The sequence below is a fragment of the Haliotis rufescens genome, unplaced genomic scaffold (genome assembly GCF_023055435.1).
Source record: "Haliotis rufescens isolate VD_foot unplaced genomic scaffold, xgHalRufe1.0.p SCAF_7, whole genome shotgun sequence".
Taxonomy (NCBI): Eukaryota; Metazoa; Mollusca; class Gastropoda; order Lepetellida; family Haliotidae; genus Haliotis; species Haliotis rufescens.
In genome coordinates, this window is record NW_025964361.1 from 42,210,000 (window position 1) to 42,233,416 (window position 23,417).

The following is a 23,417-nucleotide window of genomic DNA, read 5'->3' on the forward strand; positions in this document are numbered from 1 at the left end:
TACACTTGCTGAAATGATTTTTTTTTCATGTTCGTCGTGTAAGGAAATCAATGAAAATTGCATTGGGCATCGATTTCTACTTAAGATTCTGTTATTATGAAATTGTGGTTGAAGAAAAAGAAGTTATTTTATACATGAAGGATTGATCGTTTTTGTTAACCCATTTATGAAGTTAATTATTAATGGCAGAGAAATAATGACAAATAACACTTTTAAACAGGAAGCCAACATATGGTGACAGTGACAAGTCATGCTGTATTCTGGATGACTGAAACGAAATGTATTTAATGGTCTGCTGGAGGCATGCTAATTTTTTTGGTTCTTTTCCATGAATAGTTACAATATAGAATATGGGATATATTCCATTAGCATATGGATGAGAGCAACAGATGGCATACAAGACGGCAATTGATCTAAAGCCTAAATACATGATCTAGGTTTATACACTTCAACCATTCTCATCTTTCTATCATTTAATACTTTAATGTTTTTTCACCAATAATTACATTGTTTCAGAATAGACATTCGGTCTATATCTTATAATCATAAAAGAAAGAACAGTGAAAATGATGCCACAATTCATGGGACTAGTAAATGCGACAGTATTGGCGCCAACTTCTTTATTATTCCTTTTTCTAATTCTTGCGTCCCTTCATTATCTGTCATCTCTATAATTGATTTTTTTGCCTTCCTTCTTTTGACTTTCTCTTTGTTTATGCTTCTTTCCTCTGTCTGCCTCTGTTTTGTCAGATAATCTAGACTGGTTTTTCTCTGGCATTTTATATTTCTTCCCTGTTCCACTCCTTCATTTTCTTCTTACTGTTTTTCCATAACCTCATTTCAGAGTGAGTTGAGGTGAAATGGGGTTAAACCTCGCGTCCAAGATTATTGCACTTGTATAGTAATAATGTGCATGCACGTATGTGTGTCAGTGGGTGTGGCTGATTGTACAAGTGTGGACTGATGCCGATTTATAATGCTAGCCCACTGGGATACCATGCCACAGTTTGACATGAATACCCCACTCAGACACAGTATACTGACTCTGAGCCGACCAGTCCTTGTTTTGTCCCCTTAATGATGAGCGCCAGACAGGGTAACAACAAGTACCATCTTTTAACATCTTTTGGTATGACGCGGCCGGGGATTGAACTCCGGACCTTCCGATCTCCGGGCGGGCACTCTACCACTAGACCATGGAGGCGGTCCATTGCAGAGTGACTATTGAATATGTCCACTGATGATCACACACCAATATGGTGAAGGAGCTCCCAACCAAAAACAGCATGTTAAGGGGTGTGATAAGATGTGGAGATACAAGTCATTGTCAGGCATGAAAGACCATAGCATTATGTTTACATTTATTTACAGAATGTCACACGTATTATTCAGTTGTTCCCTAAGGCCTGTTTCCTTTTCTTATGCTCTGTTGGCCATCTTACCAGGGCAGTGGGGTGGCCTCATGGTTAAAGTATTTGTCCATCATCCCAAAGTCTCAGGTTCGATTCCCCACATGGGTACACTGGTGTCCCCCGACATGGACTATTGCTAAAAGAGGCATAAAACCATACTCACTCACTCCATCTTACCAAACTCCTTGCTCACTTCCTTCCTCGACATTGGGTTTCCCCATCTGTCCATCCTTGTTCTGTTTTCATCACTTGCTGTTTCTTTTTTCTTAATTCCACCATCACTTAATTCCAGCGTCTCTTGTCTCCCATGTCCATCAGATCTTGAAGTTAAAACAGTTAGCAATTTGCTCAATATTGTTGCGAAGAGTTGCATCCTTTAGACATGCCAGGATCTGTTTGTTATGAATTTGAATCCCAGATCCGCCCTGAATATCAACCTAGGTTTGAAGCCAAAGTAGTAAATATTTATGTCCTGCATCAGTTTGAGCTGGCTTAATTCTCACATGAGCTGACATGAATGATACAACTGAAATACTGTTCAAAGCTATGTTATACAAAGCAGGCACCATTTTATAAGCTGAGAAACATAGAGACAATCCCTAGGAAGCATTCATAAACTGGTGTTAAAAATGCCTGCCTTCCCCATGCTAGCCTTGCTCCAAGGCTGTACTGAAAGATGAATCCATGGATGGATAGTAATTCTGTCCTCATAATATGCAAGTCTAGAAAAGTGGACCGTACATCTAAGAATGCCAGCCTTAGTGTTCTTAGTATTTATATAATCGAGAAATTATGTTTTAACTTAATAATTATTGCCTTAGAGACTTGTGCAAGTCTGTCCCCATGCCTGTCACAATCTACCTTTCTTTGCCCCTTCATGCTTAAATTATTATATCTCGCCTTTCATCTTTTCTGGTATTCCTCTTTATCAAAATCATTTCTCCCCTGAAACCATCAAATCATCTACCTTCAACTCATAAAATCTTTCATCACTTTTTTCTTTCCCCTTTCCCTAGTTTTCCCTCTTCCCTTTCTCCTCATCACTTCCCTTTTCTTTCTCTCATCACTCCAGTTCGTGTCAACGTTGTTCTTTCCTCCGCTTACCCTGTTTTCCTTCCATTATGTTTGTGTAAAATCATGTGTGATCCTTCAACTGGAAGCCATTAGCTTATATTCTAAACCCTCATCCTTCGTGTGCAACATGACACGACAATGTTTCGCGCAGGAAGCTGAGATTAGAGTTGTAGGTTTACATGGTACAGCCAGGTTATGGCACATTGCATTTATTATCTAATTGGTAATTTGATGATAAGCTGTACAAGGTGTGTGGATTAGCGAAAACATATTTCACATTACGAGCATTTATGAAATAGGTTTGCCCTTTACTCAATACACTTTTAGGCTGTTAATTCTGTTTGTAGTGTAATTTTGAGTTTTAAAATAGCTTTGAAAGTACATGTCACATAAGGCGCTCTGAATAATTAATATTGTTTTCCGTGATAAAGATATTGGGAAGCAATGAAATTTAACCATTTTCAAACCTTATCTATCTGAAAGGACAACAAGTGATGGAGTAAATAATGTGTGAAAGCAATAACCAAAGGATGTTATGCAAAGCATTTGTTTATTTTAAGATTTTGTGACTATATAAAAGTCTTGGGTTTAGAAACTAATATTTGAGAATATGTCTGAATAGTCCCAAAAATATTAAATTTTGTTTCCAGATAATATTTATTTTATGGTTGTAAGAGCATGAATTTTATCATATAAGAATGTCTTCGTTATGACTTGTTTCATAGGCATTTCTAAGGGAGGGATGACAAAGTAGACAAAAGTTTATTGACAACAAGTTCTTGTGGTGACGTTTCGGTATTGATCCTGAAACTTTTGTCGAGCAAGCATTGACAAGTAACTACTTCAAGATTTGCTTGGTAACAATATAAGGATCTATACCAAAACGTTGCTATTACAGTATAATAAAGAAGTTGTTATCCATTAACTATTGTCTACTTTGTCTTCATCATGTTGATGTAAGACAAGAATAATGGTCTTCTAGCTTACATGTATCTGTCACTGTTTGCTTCTTACTGACAAAATATGACAGGAACTAAAAGCGAGGAATAGGAAACTTTGATATGCTGAACTATTTATGAAAATACATATGTTGCAATAATATCAAGTTGAGAAAAATAGGTTTTGTTGCGATATAGATGTTTACAACCCTATTACCTAGCATAAATTTTTCAACTTATTTGTCAGGGGAACAATGATTTATGTTTATTTTTGGTTTTATGATGGCTTAATTTCAATATTTTATGCAGTTGTAGTCAGTTTGGTAATGCATGTTTTACTGTATTTCTATAAAACCTTCCCTCTTACTTTGAACAGGACATGTATATGTCATTGAAAGTTCATTTGGTTAATAGGAGAAGGGTACATAAATTTGCTGATTACAATTTTAATTATTAAAAAAATAAAATATGTTTATTCCGTTTCTGATCTGTTCTTACTTTTAACCTATCCCATTTTCTAAAATCGCTAAAACTGCACTTCGATGTCCTTTATTCATGTAATTGGAACATTTCACAAATAAATATTTTATAACCATTTCTAGGTTAGACATGCAATACCATGAAATTTGTAACAGAATTAGCCTTAACAAACACTTCATGTGGATTTTAAGCTAGTGCTCAGTGGGGTGTCTGATTCAGTACATGACAAACCACATTGAATGTTGCCATTTTCCATCTTCCCAGAGGTCCAGAATAATAAAGCAGCTCACACACTTCCAGTCGCTTAACTACTTCAATTACGATGCCGTCTATTGGCCTACCTGTATTCTGTCATTATAGCATAATACTCTTCACGTTTAAATCATAGCCGGCGGTCACCTAACTATTAAGTCATAGGCTGGAGAGGTTTGATGCAATTTAATGTTCAACGTCAAACAAATTGAAATCGGCGAAGCGTGTTTTATTGATGATTATGTGACAAGTCTCTTCGATACAAGATCATAAACTAGTGGCTTGTCGTACAAAGTGGTTTGTGATTTTGTTACTGGTTTCCTCCTTGGGTGATGCAAATTTGATAGTTTTGTCATTTTTGGCCGATTTGAAATCAGAAGTGCTTTATGTGATCACGTTCAGGCAGTTTGAGGGGTGGTTGAAAGTGTTTTATGTTTATTGACAAGGATGTAAGGCCATATGAATACATTGAATTATGACATTGAACTCTCATGGCATTGAGGGTAATGGTTTAATAGTTAATCTCAGCTTGGTATAATCTATCAAAGTTATCTAATGTATTTATTACCTATTTCATTAACATGGACACCTAATGCGTTTCAGACATTTTAGGATGTAGCTGGGAGATAAATGCAGTCCATGGTATTAATGTGTCAGAAAATCCATCAGTCATCATGGAAATTATAAAGAATATTCTGGAAATGTTTAATTTGAGTTTGTTTTTGTTAGTACAGAATAAACTGAGGATGTAGATTGATGTTTATTCTTTGTTTAAGACGTTGTCTTGTGATCAGTGATGTTGATCTTTGCACAGCTGCACAATTGATCAGAAGTGGCATAAATATATTATTTTTCGGAACAAACAGTGATTTTTTTTATCCTACTTCAGAACAATATTGTCACATGACCAGTTAGCAGTGACACTGATTTCTTCTTCTGTAAATCCTTGTTTTACTCTGACAATAGTGAGTGAGTTGGATTTAACGCTGCTTTTAACAGTATTCCAGTTATATCGCGGCGTGTCAGCTTAATGTGGGAGGAAAGCCCGAAGTGATGCAGGTCCCAGACGTTTACTACTTTGGTGAAACCCACGAGCACGGGTATGGTGCTGACAAACCTAGAAACATAATCGGGGTGAACTAGGATTCACAATCATAACTGTCTTGCATGCCCAATCGACCGCAACACTGCACAGTGAATTGTAGGAGGAGACTCCGGAGCCCCATCTTAAGGTTATACATATTATATTGAACACATTCCTGAATCTACATGATGCCCATTAGAATTAATTAGTTTCACATCAGTTTGACAAAGAATTGTTAATGTTGAACTCAGATTCAGTGCTGGTTGTGTTCAGTTTATCGGGGCGAACCGGGATTCGAACCCACAATCATAGGTTTCTGGCGTGCCCAAGGGACGCAACTCTGCACAACGAATCGTGGCGCCTTAGACGACTGGGCCACCCGTGCCCCCTACTCTGACAATAACAACACGTCTATGAATTACTAGTGACACTGGTCACCATTCACTAGATACAGGCGACACTGGTCACTGTTTCAAGTGACACAGGAGTGGCAACATCTGTTATTATGTATCGTGATGAAACCTATTTTCCTTGCCACTGTCCCACAATGCTTCTACAAATACACATCAAAGACATGCCACAGAATCCATACATACCAGAACATATACACTCAATGCCCTCTCATTGTTTTCTCAGACAAGTCAGCTTTTAGTTTTACTTTTGACAATAATAAGATCCTCTGAATGTGTTGGATGTGAAAAAGTGTTTCAAAATGTCACATTTCATACTAGCCTACTGTTAACAGAACATGTCTTCTACTCCTAAAAAATCATCTACTTATTTATTGTCACAAAACCAACACTCACCCTAATGTCATAAATAACAGCATGTTAAAGGCTTAATGGAGACAGAACACAACAATAATATTGTTAGTCAAAAAGTCTCTATTCTATTAACAGTTTATTCTTTCTTTTCAAAAGAGCTCATGAATTGATAATACTATCAGTGTCCTCAGGGAATCCCTATCTGCAACATCTGCACCTAAACTTGACAGTATGCCTTTAAAAAGTCACGCGCCTATTGCATAAACTTCCATCTTGTCTATGTCGGAGAGAAAAGGGGCACCTGTTTGGTCAATAGTTGGGAAAGTGACGTTTGTTTCATGGCAATTCTTTCTCTTGTGACATTTACTAATTGGATATCTGTTGTTGGGTTACGGCTTGTGTTTGCTTTCAAATGGCTGTTTATTTATTTATATTTCAGCAGTTTGATGTGCTATTTAAACATGGGTAATGGAAAAATGTATGTTTCTTTATCATGTATATTGCAGGTGATCCTTGTAAATAGCTATGTTTGGCTCATCTGTCATGAACTGTTACAATCCATTCTGAGATGGTGTTGGATTCAGCATCTTGCCCATGGATCCTTCCGTCAAAGGACAGGGATACTTTCCACAAAGTGATCACATCACTACACTCATCCCATTAATGTGTGGGAGTTATGATGGCCATAGTGATGGAATTACTTTGTTTTGGCATGTGTTTCCAAAGTCTGATGCTTGTATGATCATGCATACCTTTTTACTTTTGTGCTTTTCAGAAAGGAAATTCAAAATATTTATAATGCAAAATCAATCCAAATAGACTATCTTCTTGTCAAATCAAAAGAAGTAAGCAGTTTGGTTCTATTTGTAATATGAAAACAAACAAATTTATCCATTGACATATAGTTTCTTGGCACTTTCTGTCATGAGTGAGTGAGTTGTGCGGTGCTGACAAACCTAGAAACATAATCGGGACGAACCGGCATTCGAAACCACAGTGATAGGTTTCTAGCATGCCCAAAAGATGCAACTCTGCACAGCATATAAGGGTGCCATAGACAACTGGGCCACCCTTGCCCTTCTTTCTGTCATGATAAAACAGATACTGTTCAAAGTAACATCACACCCAATTCACTTAGCACTTTCTCCATGTGTTATATTCTATAACATAATAAGCGAAGATGGAAGTAAATTGCCCTGACGGTTCCAAGCTGATAAAGCAGACACTGTAAGTGGGCTTTGGTACTGGGTTCAAATCCCAGGAGATCAGTTCCTGTAATTGGTCATGACATGTAATAAGAGGTTTGCCTTTGGGCATGAGAGATTGAGACTACATGTCCTGACATATAGCTCACCTGAATTGGGCATGAAAAATTGAAACAACATGCCCTGGCATATAGCTCACCTGAATTGGGCATGAAAAATTGAAACTACATGCCCTGGCATATAGCTCACCTGAATTGGGCATGAAAAATTGAGACTACATGCCCTGGCATATAGCTCACCTGAATTGGGCATGAGAAATTGGGACTACATGTCCTGGCATATAGCTCACCCGAATTGGGCATGACAAATACATGCCCTGGCATATAGCTCACCTGAATTGGGCGTGTATAGTGCAGGTAATTACAGACAGTGACATTGTTCATGCATCTTAGAGCAATGCAGAATGATCACTAGATGAAGAAAAAAATACGATAATGTGAACCACCAGAGTTATGGTTACTCTCTCTCATCCTGTGTGGAGTCTGGTGCAAAACAAGTTCAGAGTGCCCTTGCTTGTCAGAAAAGCTAACAGACACAGTGATTGTCTGGTTACAATGTGTGACCTGGCTCATGGTGTGTCATCATGCCCTAATGACATGGACCATTCCTCATGCTATCAACCACTGGTTTGCCTGCATATTACTGCAACTGTGACAACATTCACTCACCCACTCCAGCAAAACACTTGACTTTATTAAAGTATTTTCAGAAAGTGAAAAAGTTCTTCTCTTCATTTCAAACCACAACATACGTAAAAGAAGAAAAAATCCTTTTTACGCAAAATGTGCATCGCTAACTTTATTGCTTGCATGCCTGCACCGAATGCACTCCAGTACCTCATTTGTGTACAGCTCTAATCATATTTCACTAGTTCAGCAGGGATGGATGTTAACTATTCTGTTTGAATTTGATCTGCTAATCCTCTCAATCATCCCAATGGAAACAGTAATCATGTACGATGCTCCATTCATGAGCCAAAGGTGGCATTTAACATGTAGGCAAAACGTTCTCCTCCAACTACTTCCATCACCAAATGTATATGTTTGTGACCAGTTCCAGCCGCATGATGTAACTTTGCAGTGTGCTATTTTCCTGTGAAATAGTTTCAAAATCAGATCAGTTTGATATCAATACCCTCATGACAAAAAGATCTAAATAAAACACATAAAATCAAGATTATATTTTCCCACCGACTAATCATATGTCTCATAAGTATTTCTAGGTAAAATTATTAAAAGGTTTGCCTTCCCCAAGCATCACTCTATAGTTATGACTGATGAGTATTAGTCACAGGAGAATGGACATTGGTTGATGGTGTTCACTGGCCTGAACAGATAATGTTTAAATATTCTCGGAATCATCTATGCCTCGCTACTTTGACAACACTGGACATTCATCCCGTTTCACACAGTGTGTATAGGCTGGAAGCATATTTGTACTTGTTATGTGTTTATTTGATTAACATATGCATAAACCATCTCCATAGATTTTGTTGAATAATATGTAACAAAGAGGGACATTGGTGCGGAGAGGTGCTTTATTGGATGGTTGAAGTGTAAGATGCCTGCCTATGCTAAGTATGCTTGTATCATGACTGGAATATATATTGAACAAAAAAGTGAATATTTTTGAGCCTATTTGTGGTAGTGAAAACTGTACACAATTTCATAAAAATATCCAAAACAATTCATGATCCCTGATTTTTTTGTTCAGTATATGTATTTTATTAATCCAAAAAAATATTCATGATCCCTAACTTTTTCACTAAGTATTTTATAAAATCAAAACTAAGTCTAAAAAAGCAAGTCTAGCTAGTCTAGCTAGCTCTATTCCACATGATATCAGCATTAGAAACTACAAATTGAGAAGAACAATGTATTGTCTCATAAACAGTTTCACAGACTAAACGTTTAATGTCAGACAGTCATGGAGATGTATTGTTAGTTATAGAATATTATTCCATTTTGATAAACGTCTGAGACCTGCATCACTTTGGGCTTTCTTTCCACGTTAAGCTGACACGCCGTGATATAACTGGAATACTCGTAAAAGTGGCGTTAAACCCAGCTCACTCACTCACTCACTTATTCCATTTTGACAGCCAATTCCTTGATATTCTAAGGTGTAAAAAACATTAATCACTGATGTTACGCCTCTCTCTGTGTTATTATGAGAGTTTATTACTTAGTCTATGATGATGGACGGATGGATGGATGGATGGATGGATGGATGAAATTATGATATGGATTGGTGGGTTGGCTGATAGTGAGTGAGTTAATGAGTTGAGTTTAATGCCGCTTTTAACATTATTCCAGTTATATCACGCAGAAACATATCACCTAGAGATGGCAAACCGAGATTCGAATCCACAATCATAGGTTTCTGGCATGCCCAAGGAACGCAACTCTGCTCAGCGAATTGCGGAGCGTTTGCTGATAGATGTGTTGGGAGTACATCGGTGACTGTTTGATTGGCATATTCTAGAGGTTGGTGAGTAAGTAAGAAGACAAACAACTTCTGGTTTATCGCATATAGCAACGTTTCAATGTAGGTTCTAATACTGTTATCAAGCTGGAGTACATGGGTGTTTTTTATTGAATGGAATGACAAATTGGTGTAGGATGGATAGATGGATGGAAATAAAATAATTTGTTGGATGAGTGGATCGATTATATATATATATATATATATATGTTGTTTGTTTGTTTGTTTGTTGTTTTACGCCGCACTCAGCAGTATTCCAACTATATGACGGCGGTCTGTAAATAATCAAGTCTGGACCAGACAATCCAGTGATTGACATCATGAGCATCCATCCAAGCAATTGGGATCAATGACATGCATCAACCAAGTCAGCGAGCCTGACCACCCAATCCCATTAGCCGCCTCTTACGACAAGCATAGTCGCCTTTGACGGCAAGTATGGGTTGCTGAAGACCTATTCTACCCCGGATCTTCACAGGTTGGATATATATGTGGATGGATGGATGGAAGGATGGATGGATGCATGGATGGATGGATGGATGGATGGATGGATGGATGGATGGATGGGTGAATTACCTTGTTATTTGAGAGAAGACACAACCATAAATTTTATCTGAACACAATATCTAGATTTTTTTTCACATTAATATTACCTACAGAATCCATATTCCTTGTCATATGAGTATCATTGTTTTGCATCAATGGCTTATCCCTCATTGAATTTTCATGATAAATATATATACATACATAAAATATATTATTCAAAGTCTACCCCATCAATACCTCACCGACTCTTCCTTGACGAATATATAAATAGTTCCTACAATATCATAACCTTTCCAACAAAGGCATTTAATTCTTATCTACAATTGATTGGATCTATTCAACTGAAAACTAACTAATAATGATATGTAATGTGATATTTTTCATTGTCCATCTATTTAATTAGTCGTAGTATTGTCCAAATATCAGCAATATTTCTCCTTCATTGTTTTACCGTATTCATTCAAATTGAACTTTTTCTTAAAATTTCATATCTCAAACCAACTTATCATTATGACTCCCTTAAAATGACAATTATGATTTTCATGAAATACCATTCAGATTTCTTGAGAATTTCTCAGGAGATCTTTATCATCAAAACAGAAAGAGATATTATCATTATTGCTTAAGTGTGTTTTTGAAACAATTCATGTACAAAAAATTCACATGCTGGACAATAAATGTTTTATATAATTAACCAAATATTGGCAAAATAAACATTAGAATTTCATTTGCCCGATGCTCATTCATCACTCAACAAATGCTGATATGAAAAAAAAATGAAATACTGTATTCGACGTAATAAGCACCCAAGGCGCTCTCAAAATTAGAAATAGGGGGCTCTTTTTAGAATATAATTTTGGTGAGTTGAAAGATTGTAAATTTCATGGTTTATGCTGACAGCCTGAAATGATACAAAAGAAAAGTGCGTATTATACACAACAGATATTATTTTCCAGAATTAAATTGCCTATAATTAAGATTGTATATAACACATGAGTGGGTATTATACATGAATAAATAAATCTTGAGTACATTGATCAATCGGAATGGGTGCTAATTGGGATTGTTCAGTAGCCAATATATTAGCAAATATCGTCGTGGGCGCTTAGCTTATTACGTCGAATACGGTATGTTCTCTTTATGAGCTGTCATTAGAAAGTAGCTTTGAAAATCACAACACAGTCAGACCATGAAATAGTCCATTGAATTTAACTTAGCAGTAATAGAAAGTATTAATATATTTCTTGCAACATGTGTCAATAGCGAAATTGACGAGTTGATATTTGTAATCTGTTTATCAATAAACAGAGAGGAACAGCTTGAGACAGTATTGTTATCAAGTCAATACAGGTATAAACGAATGGATTCTTGGGACTCGTATGAAATCGGTATTTCGCAGTACAAGTCATCCATCATTCATATGCTGGGCTTTCATTGTTGAAAGTCATTGCAATACAGTTATTATTTCACAGGAAACTAATTACCATGTTGTTTTTTCGCGTTGATTTCTAACCAGCCTATATTGATTCTGTCAGCTTTGAAGTAAGGAGGAAAGTATGACAATATGTTTCATTTACTCCTTCATACTTTGCGCATAATAGCATTTTTATGTCAATAACTCGGGGACAGAAATCTAAAGACGCTGAAGCATCAATTGTGATAGTAATTATGTGTATTTAACAATGTAGTGAAAAATATACCCATAAAGAAGGAATAACATTCGAGCGTCTGTGAGTGTTTATTATTGTTTCAGTTCACTGAGCTAAATAATGATGATTTGTGTTAGTATATGGTTATATTTGGCATATCCAATTTACATTTACAGATATTTTGTGACTATAAAATCCAGTGTTTTATGTGTGTTTCTGAAATTGAACACAGGCTATTTTATCTGTCTTCCAGTGCAGTGATTTAGTGCAAATTGTAAATGTTCTATCAAATTTTTCTTTCACACAAATGGAGAAAATAAACAAACCAGTATACTACTTTCAAGAATTCATATATTTTTTATTATACATGCAATCAGATTTCTTTCTGATTCACTCAAGTTTCATCTTTATCGGGACATAAAGACAAATGAATTGTCTTCACACTGTCATTTTCAATATTTATGGTACATTTAATCCAAATCAATTTGCAGTTACACCATTAACACATGGGGAAGCTGTAATAGATAGCAGTGTTAACAGAGAATGCTAGAAAACACTGTGATGATTCCTAGGCAGTTTAAGGATGTGGGCTTATTACGGTGCCATTCACGCTACGTTATTCACAGAATGACCAGCCCTCAAGCCCGTTATCCCTGCGCGGAACTCTAAACGTCAATTTCCGAACTGAGACAAGAGCCGAGGGCTAACAGGGTATCTCGTATATCTCAGTTCCAGATTTTTTTCACCTGACCAAACGGTATGGACAGACTGAGACTAAACTGACACATTAATTCTCTACCTTGTCGACCTAGCTTAACAAATTCCTTCATTGAATTTCTATACTAGCCTCAGGAAGTGTCTGCCTAATGTTGGCATTTGTGTCACGTGTGGACCCCCGATAGATATTAGCCCGAAACACTACATTCCCAGATTTGTAATTTTCTGCAACACTAAGATTTTAAATTTGTATGCAAATAAATAAAAAAAAATGAGAGGAAATGGTCGTTTTGCCGGGGGAACTGTCTGAAGAGTATTTGCTCAGTGACTGTTTCAGCAGAGCTGAACACGGGATATGAGGAACTTTGAATAAATGTATACAAATCTCAAAATTACAAGACTGATGTAGAAATGCTGTAGATTCCTGAGATTGGTACCGTAACGTCAGCTTTGGTATTGGTAAGTTCAACTTTTTTCTTCTGTTTCTCTTGACAGAGTGTTGTCTGATTTTTGTAGAATTAGATAAATATAGTTAATGATCCAATAACATTTAAATCAATATAATGAAATCTGGACACATTTCATATTCGTCTTAATTAACTTTGTATGATTAGTAGATGTCAACACCTCTCATTGTGAAGCAAGGAACAGTTAATCTTCCTGACAAACATTTCCTTAGAGGAAATGATGTTACAAGTTTATCAAATTCTTGATTACAAATAATTGTTTTCTTGATTGGAAAATCAACACAGATGGAATTTACTATGATCTTGATTTGTTTGACTGTCTTGAGAGTAGGTCTGGACCAAATTTCCTCCTGTCGTTACTTCGCCTTGCGAGGTCAGGAGTTGGACAGCCAGTTCAGTCATTTCAGACCATTGTCCAGCTAATGAAATCAATCATTGGCCTTAGGATGGACAGACCAAGCCTGATTTGGTTGGGCTATAATTATAAATCTTCCTGCTGTGGATACAACGCCGGAGAGAATTCATGTGGATAAGTTTGACATTTTACCACCATCTTGTTCACAATGCCAGCCAGGCTTACTAAAGTAGTGGTCATTAGTTGGTCAACGTTTGGTCACTTTGACGGCAAATATAACTCTTTAAATACTAATTAGGATTAGAATATTTCATGAATCTAAAATGTAAGAGTTCAAGATGCTAATGGGCATACGTTAGGCACCTGAAGCAGATTTATGGATTCTCCTTGGATTTTAAAAGGACCTGATATTATGTTTGAATTTATGGCTTGAAACGATCTTTTTTCATGATAACAAGACCCGTGAAGATCTGGGGAAGAATAGGTCTTCAGGAACCCATGCTTGCCCTAAATGACGACTCGCTGAAATATTGCTGAGTGCGGCATTAAACAACAAACAAACAATCGTGATAATAAATGTGTTAGCTCCTATCTATTACTGCATGCTATTCTGGCAGCTGTATAACAAAAACTGGCATGAATATTGAACAGGGAAGTAAAGGTTATCAGCTTTTATTTTTGGTGACAGTTCTATATTGAAGGTCAAATAATTGAACTCAAACAGAATCTGATTATTCATACATGTCATACAATTTTATCAACTGATTAGCAAATGTTCTTGAAGAGTGAGTGAGTGAGTTTTTATCAACACTGTCAGCATGTCGATGATGCAGATGATGCAGATATTTAAAACAATTATTGCAATCATGGACTTGGGTGTGGTTCTGACAGGCCAAGTCTGGGATTTGAACCCATGACTAGCATAAACTCTGCACAACAATTGCAGCTCCTAAGACCACCTCTCCAATCTGTCATACTGAATTAAGCAGTTATGTCAATTTGCCAAGGTCAAGGAAAGATATTCTCAGAGCAGCCTTTTAAAAAGGGAAGGTGGTTGCTTCACAGTTGAAATTGTTAACTTCAGTGGGCGTGCATGGGGGGACACAGACAGATATGGATGGGTGGGGTTTCAGATGAATTTGTCTGTTATAAAATAAAGATAATATTTTTGGTTCATGTCATTTTCCCTTTGGATCTGTCACTGTATTCTAATTCTGCATCACAGGAAGCAGGGCTTTGATCTTCCTAGCTATTTAACTTTGTCAAAGCGTAAATGCTGCAATCAGAATATTTTGTTGCTTTGTTGTTGAACTCATGAATATAAACCGATGAACAAGATGAACAGGATGAACAGGATGAACATGTCCTGCTTGACAGGTCTTCCCAATGTAATCCCTACCAGGGATCTCTTACCTGCAAATGGATACCCAGTACTTCCCGTGAAGAGCCGGTGTAGAATAGGTCTTCATTAACCCATGCTTGCCGTAAAAGGCGACTATGCTTGTCATAAGAGGTGAATAATGGGATTGGGTGGTCAAGCTCGCTGACTTGGTTGATACATGTTTGTGGATGGATGTTCATGATATCAATCACTAGATTGTCTTGTCCAGGCTAGATTATAAACAGGATGCTGTGATATATCTGGAATATGATATTGCTGACTGCACCAATAAACAGTAAACAAGCCCAAAACTGTAAAACAACAACAAAAGCAGATGTTACATTCACCTTAAAACTGAAAATTCTTGGTCTGATTTTTTTTAAATGTCCCCCCAAGAAAAAACTTTCTAAATATGCAACTGTAAAATACGAAGAACCTTAAACAAACCAAATTCAACAATTCAGGTCTTCCAACACAGGGAGGCAGACTGACCGATTCCATGTTATCTACTGGGAATGATGGACATGTGAAGGAATATACCACAGCTGAAACCTGCCATATATTCACCAATGATAGAAACTGTTCGAAATGAATAGTCTTTGTTGAAGTAGCTCTTTTTTCATAAGACCTGCATTATGTTTGATAATACCCATCAGGTCTAGCACTGTATGAATAAGGAGAAGGCATGCATTTGCTTAGTAAAAGCATCAGATGCTCAAGCCTATCATTTGCTCATGTAGATCTGCCAACTCCCACGACTCGGAGTCAAATTGGCCAGCATGTACGCAAGATTTAAACTGAAGCATGTCATGGTATGGAAGCACCAGATCCATTTCCCCTGGAGAAATCAGAGGCCTTGCCATGGCATGTCATTAATGATATGAGGGCAAAGAGCAGAAATGGACAGAAATATGATTCATAACTCTGCCAATTACTGCTAAGACCCTAATATTTGTACCTGTCACAACAGCAAAGTGCAAAATTGGAAGTGCGAAATTGTTCCCAGACAGTGTGTCTGTCTCCGTCTTGGCATACGATAATTACTGCTTCCGTCTGTCCCCTGAACCAGTTGGACTTGGTTCAAATATGATAGTCAGAAGTATGATTTTTATATAGGAACCTTTTGTGGCTATCATGGGAAGCCCATCCTTCCTGTTTTAATCCCCAGTCATGTGTCATTGATCCCAAACATGTTTTTGTTGACTGGGAGGGTGACAGCTTCAATCTGACGTCAGGGCGCCGCTCTGAATGTCTGGCATAAACCCAGGAATATTTTTATGTGGCTGGAACTGAATGTAAAAGTTTATTTTGGCTTTAAAAGGTGAATATGTTTTTGTATGCATGGATATTGGGATTCGCCAGTAAAATGTTTGCTTCTGTCTTTGGAACTTGGTATCAGCAGTGAGAAAGGTCTTAGTGGACTTGCAGTTTCAAGTTTTCGTTGGCATCAATTAGTTGAATTAAAAATTAGTAATTTCAACCCCTTACCAACTGAAATGCTACACAAGGATCCAAATTGGTGAAATGTGTTGAATGAAAAACCCTCTCAAAGACTTAAGTATGTAGAAAATCAATTCTAGGCAAATATCGCTATGCAAGGTTAAGGCCAGGAACAGACAATTCACATACACTCCAAGGATCCAAGGCTATTATGTCTGACTCCAAATAGCCTAAGCTAACAATAATTCATTGTAATCCCAGTACGACAGATCACAGCTTCTTTCTGTGCACAGTTCTGTACAGCTCATCAGATGATCCCCATGTCTGCTATCAAACACATTTACATTCACTGATTCTTTAAAAGGACCCCTCCTGCTTCCTTATGCACAGGTTATTACAACTTCTCCCCCCACATCCCTGACCACCATCACCCCACCCCCACATCCACACCCCTGACCCTTACTTCCTCCTCCCAATCTTCATCACCCCACCCGCACATCCACACCCCTGATCCTTACTTCCTCCCCACACATCCACATCCCTGACCCTTACTTCCTCCTCCCAATCTTCATCACCCCACCCGCACATCCACACCCCTGACCCTTACTTCCTCCCCACACATCCACACCCCTGACCCTTACTTCCTCCTCCCAATCTTCATCACCCCACCCACACATCCACATCCCTGACCTGCTTGCCAAGGCGACTATACTTGTCGTAAAAGGCGACTAATGGGATCGGGAGGTCAGGCTCGCTGACTTGGTTAATGCATGTCATCGTATCCCAATTGCGTGGATTGATACTCATGATGTCAATCACTACATTGTCTGGTCCAGACTTGATTATCTACAGGCCACCATCATAAAGCTGGAATATTGCTGAGTGTGGCGTTAAACAAACAAACAAACATCCCTCACTCTTACTTCCTCTCAATCCTCTCCACCCCACCCCCACCCCCCATATCCCTGACCCTACTTCTTCCTCCCAAACCTCTCCACCCCACACACCCCACATCCCTGATCCTACCTCCTCCCAATCCTCACACCACCCCACCCCCAGCATTCTTGACCCTACTTCCTCCTCCCAATCCTCCCCACCCCACCCACTTCCCTGATCCTACTTTCTCCCCCACCCCACCCCACCCCACCCCCCAATCTCACCCCCACATCACTGATCCCTACCTCCATTTCAATGACAAACGCATCACAGTCACACTACAAGTGAGATATATAATGCAGAGCAAACTTGCCAATGGATAGGTCACGCTGACTGTTGGACATTGATGACGAGATATAATTGTCTATTTTATTTCCTTATTTCGTTCTCCCCCTTTCTTTCCCTAAAGACACCAAAAATATTTGATCCCATTACCCATTTGAAATTACCAGCCACCACACACCCACTCTGATCCTAGATTTCATGTGCAGTGAAACCTGTTAGTCTGGGAACCCAACCCACCAGACGATTACTGTCATGAAAGTCTGTCAGTATATGATTACAGGGACATTCCTATGTACCAGTGGTCATTTATCCTGACTCTGTTAATATTGACAATAAATGTTTCACTGGCAACAGTAAACCACATGAACAGGGTTTCATAGTGCACAGCACTAATTAATCATTAAACTTTAAGCAAAATCATGACAGCCTTGATAGTAAGACATTGGCAATTAAAACAGAAATTTCAATTCCAATCACATTTCATTTCTTCACACCCCCTCCCCCGGACTGTATTCCCCCAAACTCCTCATCCCGCTCATTAATGGAATCAATCAGAATGGGGGAATCCCGAGGGACTCGGGGGGGGATCGAGGTGCTAATTACCTGCCATAATGACGGCAGCGGTGTCCTCCCGTACCAACCATACACGACCATCCACACCACCAGCTTTAGATTTGTTCTCCCTGGTCAAGATTTGGGCAAGTGGAGGGTTAATTACCTCTGATTCTAATTAATGCAGCTAACGAGTCTGATCCAAATCCTGATGTGGTAGGTGTTGTCGCTGCTCACCGATTCCACTGCTCACTGATACCGCTGCTCAGCCAACACCTGGAAGGGAGAGAAGAGCTTGACTCACTACTGACAGCAATTTAAGCCAACAAATTAAGGTTTAACAATAAAGTCTGGGAGCATGATGTATTAGGCGGGAAGAATTCAAGTTAAATTTTGCTCTGTCTGGAACTTGATTCAGTGTAATAAGAAGAGCTGTTCGAACAGGGGGCTTTATAGCATCAGTAGAACAATTATACAATGGCTGGGGAAACTTGTTAATTTGACCACATGGTCTTGGACATGTCAGAGGACTTTGTGGGAAGCTAGAATTGGTTCCTTCACACCCCGTCAATTTAGGAGCCAGTGTATAAAGAATGTGGTAATTTTTGACAATGGATGTCTGGTGGTTGATGACTGAATTTGCAACTGTGGAAAACAATGCAGGATCTCATACAGTGTTGATAAAGTCAGGATTTTATTGGTGCAATACATTAATGGCACTGGTTCTCGTTTCTTCAATAATTATAGATCTCATTTATTATTATTGCTATTTTAGATTGTTATCAGAATTATGTGTCTGGTTAGAGATCTCGACCGCGTTATCGCATTTTACTTTGATTCTGAAATGTCAAATAATTTGAGATTGATTTACCATTATTACTTTCTATGACCAAGAACACTATCACAACACTATGACATATATGACTTTGAAATTATGTCGTAAAACATATTTGCTACTTGGTATGACACAGAATACCATTGTCACCTTGTATTATTGTACAATAAAACACCGCAGGGAGAATAAACCATGAGGGGCACAGCATATTTGAATGTTAAAAAAATGACGTCATGACAGAACAATGTTTTATCGTGAAATAAACCATGCTTCGTTCTTCATTGTTCTTTTCAATTTATCGTGTAGTTATTTTATATTATAATATATGACAAAGAACACTATTACTTCGTATTACCCTATTACTATGAATGACATAGAACACTATTACTTCGTATTACCCTATTACTATGAATGACATAGAACACTATTACTTCGTATTACCCTATTACTATGAATGACATAGAACACTATTACTTCGTATTACCCTATTACTATGAATGACATAGAACACTGGTACTATGTATAATATAGAAAACTATTGCTATGAATGACATAGAACACTGGTACTATGTATAACATAGAACACTATTGCTATAGTGATTGACAAGGAAACAATGGAAACAAATGAAATGTACAACAGTTTGACAGATGAGTGACATATTACCCTGATATGAACATGGTCAGATGCACTGACATTTCGATAAATGTCTGCCCTTGTCCTACAAAATGAAGTTCATTTTGGGAACATTCCTTTCCTTGGGGAAAGTATCAACTACTTATGTACATCAGACATTCTTTGATGAAATAATAATTGTGACTTTACGCTCACTAAGGTCTTCCCTTCAGCTAAATAACACCATTGATTTTTTTATGATAATTCAGTTACTGCGAGTGACCTGGCTTATGGTTCACAGGTAATGGTGTAGACGCCTATAGTTTTGCGAATTATGTGTATTTGTTAACTCTTTGTCTTCTAAAAGATGCTGGGGAGGTGGGGTAGCCTAGTGGTTAGAGTGTTTGCTCATCATGCCAAAGACCTAGGTTCGTTTTCTCAAATGGGTACATTGTGTGAAGCCCATTTCTGGTGTCCCCATCCGACATATTGCTGGAATAATGCTTTAAGTAGAGTAAAGCAATACTCACTCACTCACTCTGAAAGACCATCTTAGATTCAGAGGAAAGAGAAATGTGGTTGAGTGTTTTTTAATACGTATGCTAATTTTTGAACTGTATTTCACTTCTTTAAGAGCATGTCTTCTTAATGGGGGAGGAGGGGGGGGGGAAGGCTAAAGTGATGCAGTGACTAAAGTAGTGGTATGGTCCTGACATTTCAAAAATCATAATTGGTCTGGGACTGAAGCCAATCAGTTTGGGATCCTGCAATGACCAAGGGAGTGAACTGCATCACCTAAGGCCACATGGCCAGCCTGCTCATTCATATTATGGAACAAGCCTCAAGTTAACCTGTAAACAAGGGGTGATTGGCATTTTATGTACCATCAATAATAATGTCAGTATAAATCACATAAATGTATTTATTGGCATATATGAAATTAATTATGATCGGCATGGATGGGGTGTAGTTGTGTTATGTATTAACCCTAAAGTGGCAATAATTGCAACTATTTTTTATCAAATTGCCCAATCAAAAAACCTCCAGACCAATAATTTGCAGCCTATGTTATCAATTCTTACCTCGTTTCCTGTTAAACATAAATTAGCCCAACACCAAACCAGGATGACATGGTTATGGCCTTAAAGGGGTTAAGCATTGCTGCCACAATTATAAGTAAGGCATGTGACATTGTCTCCTCTTTAAAGTCTATGGGATTTTCTATACATATATTGATGCAGCAATTATCTATAGTGTCTAATATAATTACTGTCATTTCTCCATTAGCAAAAAATGGTTCCTAATTAGGACAATTACTCAGCATGAATGGAGAAAATGGTGCAATGTAGAAGTTATTAGAGCACTCAATGTGACCCTTGTCATGGGCAATATGCTGCATGGCACCACTGACAGATTTACTCAGCTTTCAGATATTAATATCATATTTCATATGATTTATGAGTGCTCTGACCATTATTCTACTTCCTTCTCCTTGGATGGTTTCAATGATAGCATTTTAACTGCCGTGCTATATTCAGGTGTAGCTTGAACTCATGAAAGGCACTTTTGTATTATCACCACCAGTGAGTGAGTATGGTTTTACGCCGCTTTTAGCAATATTCCAGCAATATCACGGCGGAGGACACCAGAAATGGGCTTCACACATTGTACCCAGGTCGACAATCGAACCCGGGTCTTCGGCGTGACGAGTGAACGCTTTAACCACTAGTCTACCCGACCGCCTCTCATCACCATCAGACTAAGTATGGTTTGATTCAGGCTTGTTTGAACCCAGGACAGGCACTTAGTGTTGTGTGTCATTCGACTTCTTTAAGAATGAAGATCATATTTATAGGTTTCAATATATATCATTCCCTGTTCGTCCTGGCATTGCTGTTCAGCGGCTCATTCAACATAACGATCTTACCACTAAGTCGGTCGTAACTCCCATACTTTAACATAGACTTTTGACACTCATAGCGCTAAGATCACTTTGTGAATGTTGCCCTGGAAACCACACCTTACAAATGGTGACTGCTTGAATATATACCGAACAAAACAAGAAAACAAGTAAGGATTCAATAATATCATAGAGTGGTGATGGTGGTCGGCGGTTGTGGTGACGACTGAGCATACAATTTCATAAAAATATCCCAAAAAATATTCATAATCCCCAACTTTTCTGGTTCAGTATATGATTAAATCATTAATCTGGAACTTTGTTAATCCAGACAATTTCTCATGGAACGACACTGTCTGGATTCAGGAGGTATCCATGTATTTTCAAACAAAACCTACATCCGATTTTCACATACCATTTCATAGCCATTGCCGTGTAAGTGTGATCAGGTCTTAAGATGAGTGGACGTAAACTTGATTAAGACCTTTCCTTGGATGAGACGTAGGAGCATGCGTCACAATCAACTGGCTCATTCCAACTAATGGTTGTCTTGCACACCATCAATCACGTTGAGGGAGCAGCAAAAGATTTGTAAGCGTGTATACTTTAAACCATCAGTGACAAACATCTATGAATTCACAAGTGTATGCAATCTTGTGACTTCTTAACTGTGCACTTGGTTTTGACTACCAGTTAAAATGACATCAAACATCTCTTCGTTTTGCATGACCAAAATTAATTTTCCAAGTTTTGTGAAATATTGAAAGAAATACTGTCATCTAGAAGATACACATTATCTCTCAATGTCATATCGAGCTATTCAAGTTAAAAATTAAGACTAATAAAGCAGAGCCAACAAAAGTAGATTTAAATAAGGTAGATATTGGTTATTATTTTATGGAATAGTATTATCTGTACAACTTATTTTAGGTGTATAATTTACTTTGAGGTACATTATACGATAGTGGATAGGGGATTATGATTAGATGTGTTTCAGCTTATGTTGGTCATTGGTGAAATATTAATGAAATGTGTGTGTTTGGATGATATGATATAGATTATAGTTCAAATGAGGAGCATTATAGTTTTCAGGTAAGCCTTATCTGTACTCAATATTCATAAACCACAGCCATTACAAAGCGATAAGTATTAGAATTATCCAACATTTATGTTGCACAAAGAATACACTTGTGAGATGTAAACACCAATATCCTTTTTATTGTCAGCTCAATATATATACAATTACATAATTGAAAAGCATTTCTTTAATTAATTATCTGCAGATACACCGTGACATTTATAATATTAGAGTTTTGTATGGGACAATGATGACAAAACTATATTATGGTTGTATCAATGTTTTTCTAGCATGGTGGCCCCGTATCTATAATTAAACATTTAAGTGAAATGGATATATACAAGGACTTGTAATATACTCACACTTACATTGTATAGCCAGAGAGAGCACTATAACATACTCATGGAGTTTAAAATATTCATGAGTTGGAATAGGTTCCAGAAGTGCAGCTATCATTGGGAAAATAAGGGAACACTAACCAACACATTGACGTCCTTAGTTTGGTATGTTGACGTTCAATTTTTGAACACCTGGTGAAGTTAGCATACACATCTGTTCTCCATATAAGGTCTGCTCATGAATAATTCAAACTTTTTGTCATGCAATCTCATTAATTGCCTTAGGGCTAAAAAATTACATAGTGTTGAATTATTAAAACTGACCAGTGAGCTCTATCGAGATCAAAGGACGGGCTTGGATGACCATTGATTAAGAATGGCCATTGTGTGGTCAGTTGGTGCAAAGGTACCACACAAGTTACATGTACTTTCACTGCTTAGGGACTATATGGTTTTCACATAGTCTATTGGAGATATTTAATTGGAGACATTAAAATGGTTAACCTGCCTTTCTATTTAATCAATTATGAAGGATCAATGGCTTGACGTTAAGATGTTGTGAACGTTTCGCT

General features: G+C 37.7%; 1 protein-coding gene across 5 annotated transcripts in view; it reads left to right on the forward strand.

Moving 5' to 3' along the window:
• Positions 1–23,417, forward strand: part of LOC124132663 (protocadherin-11 X-linked-like) — a 363,829-nt gene that overhangs the window by 306,798 nt on the left and 33,614 nt on the right. The gene's annotated exons all lie outside the window — the stretch shown is intronic.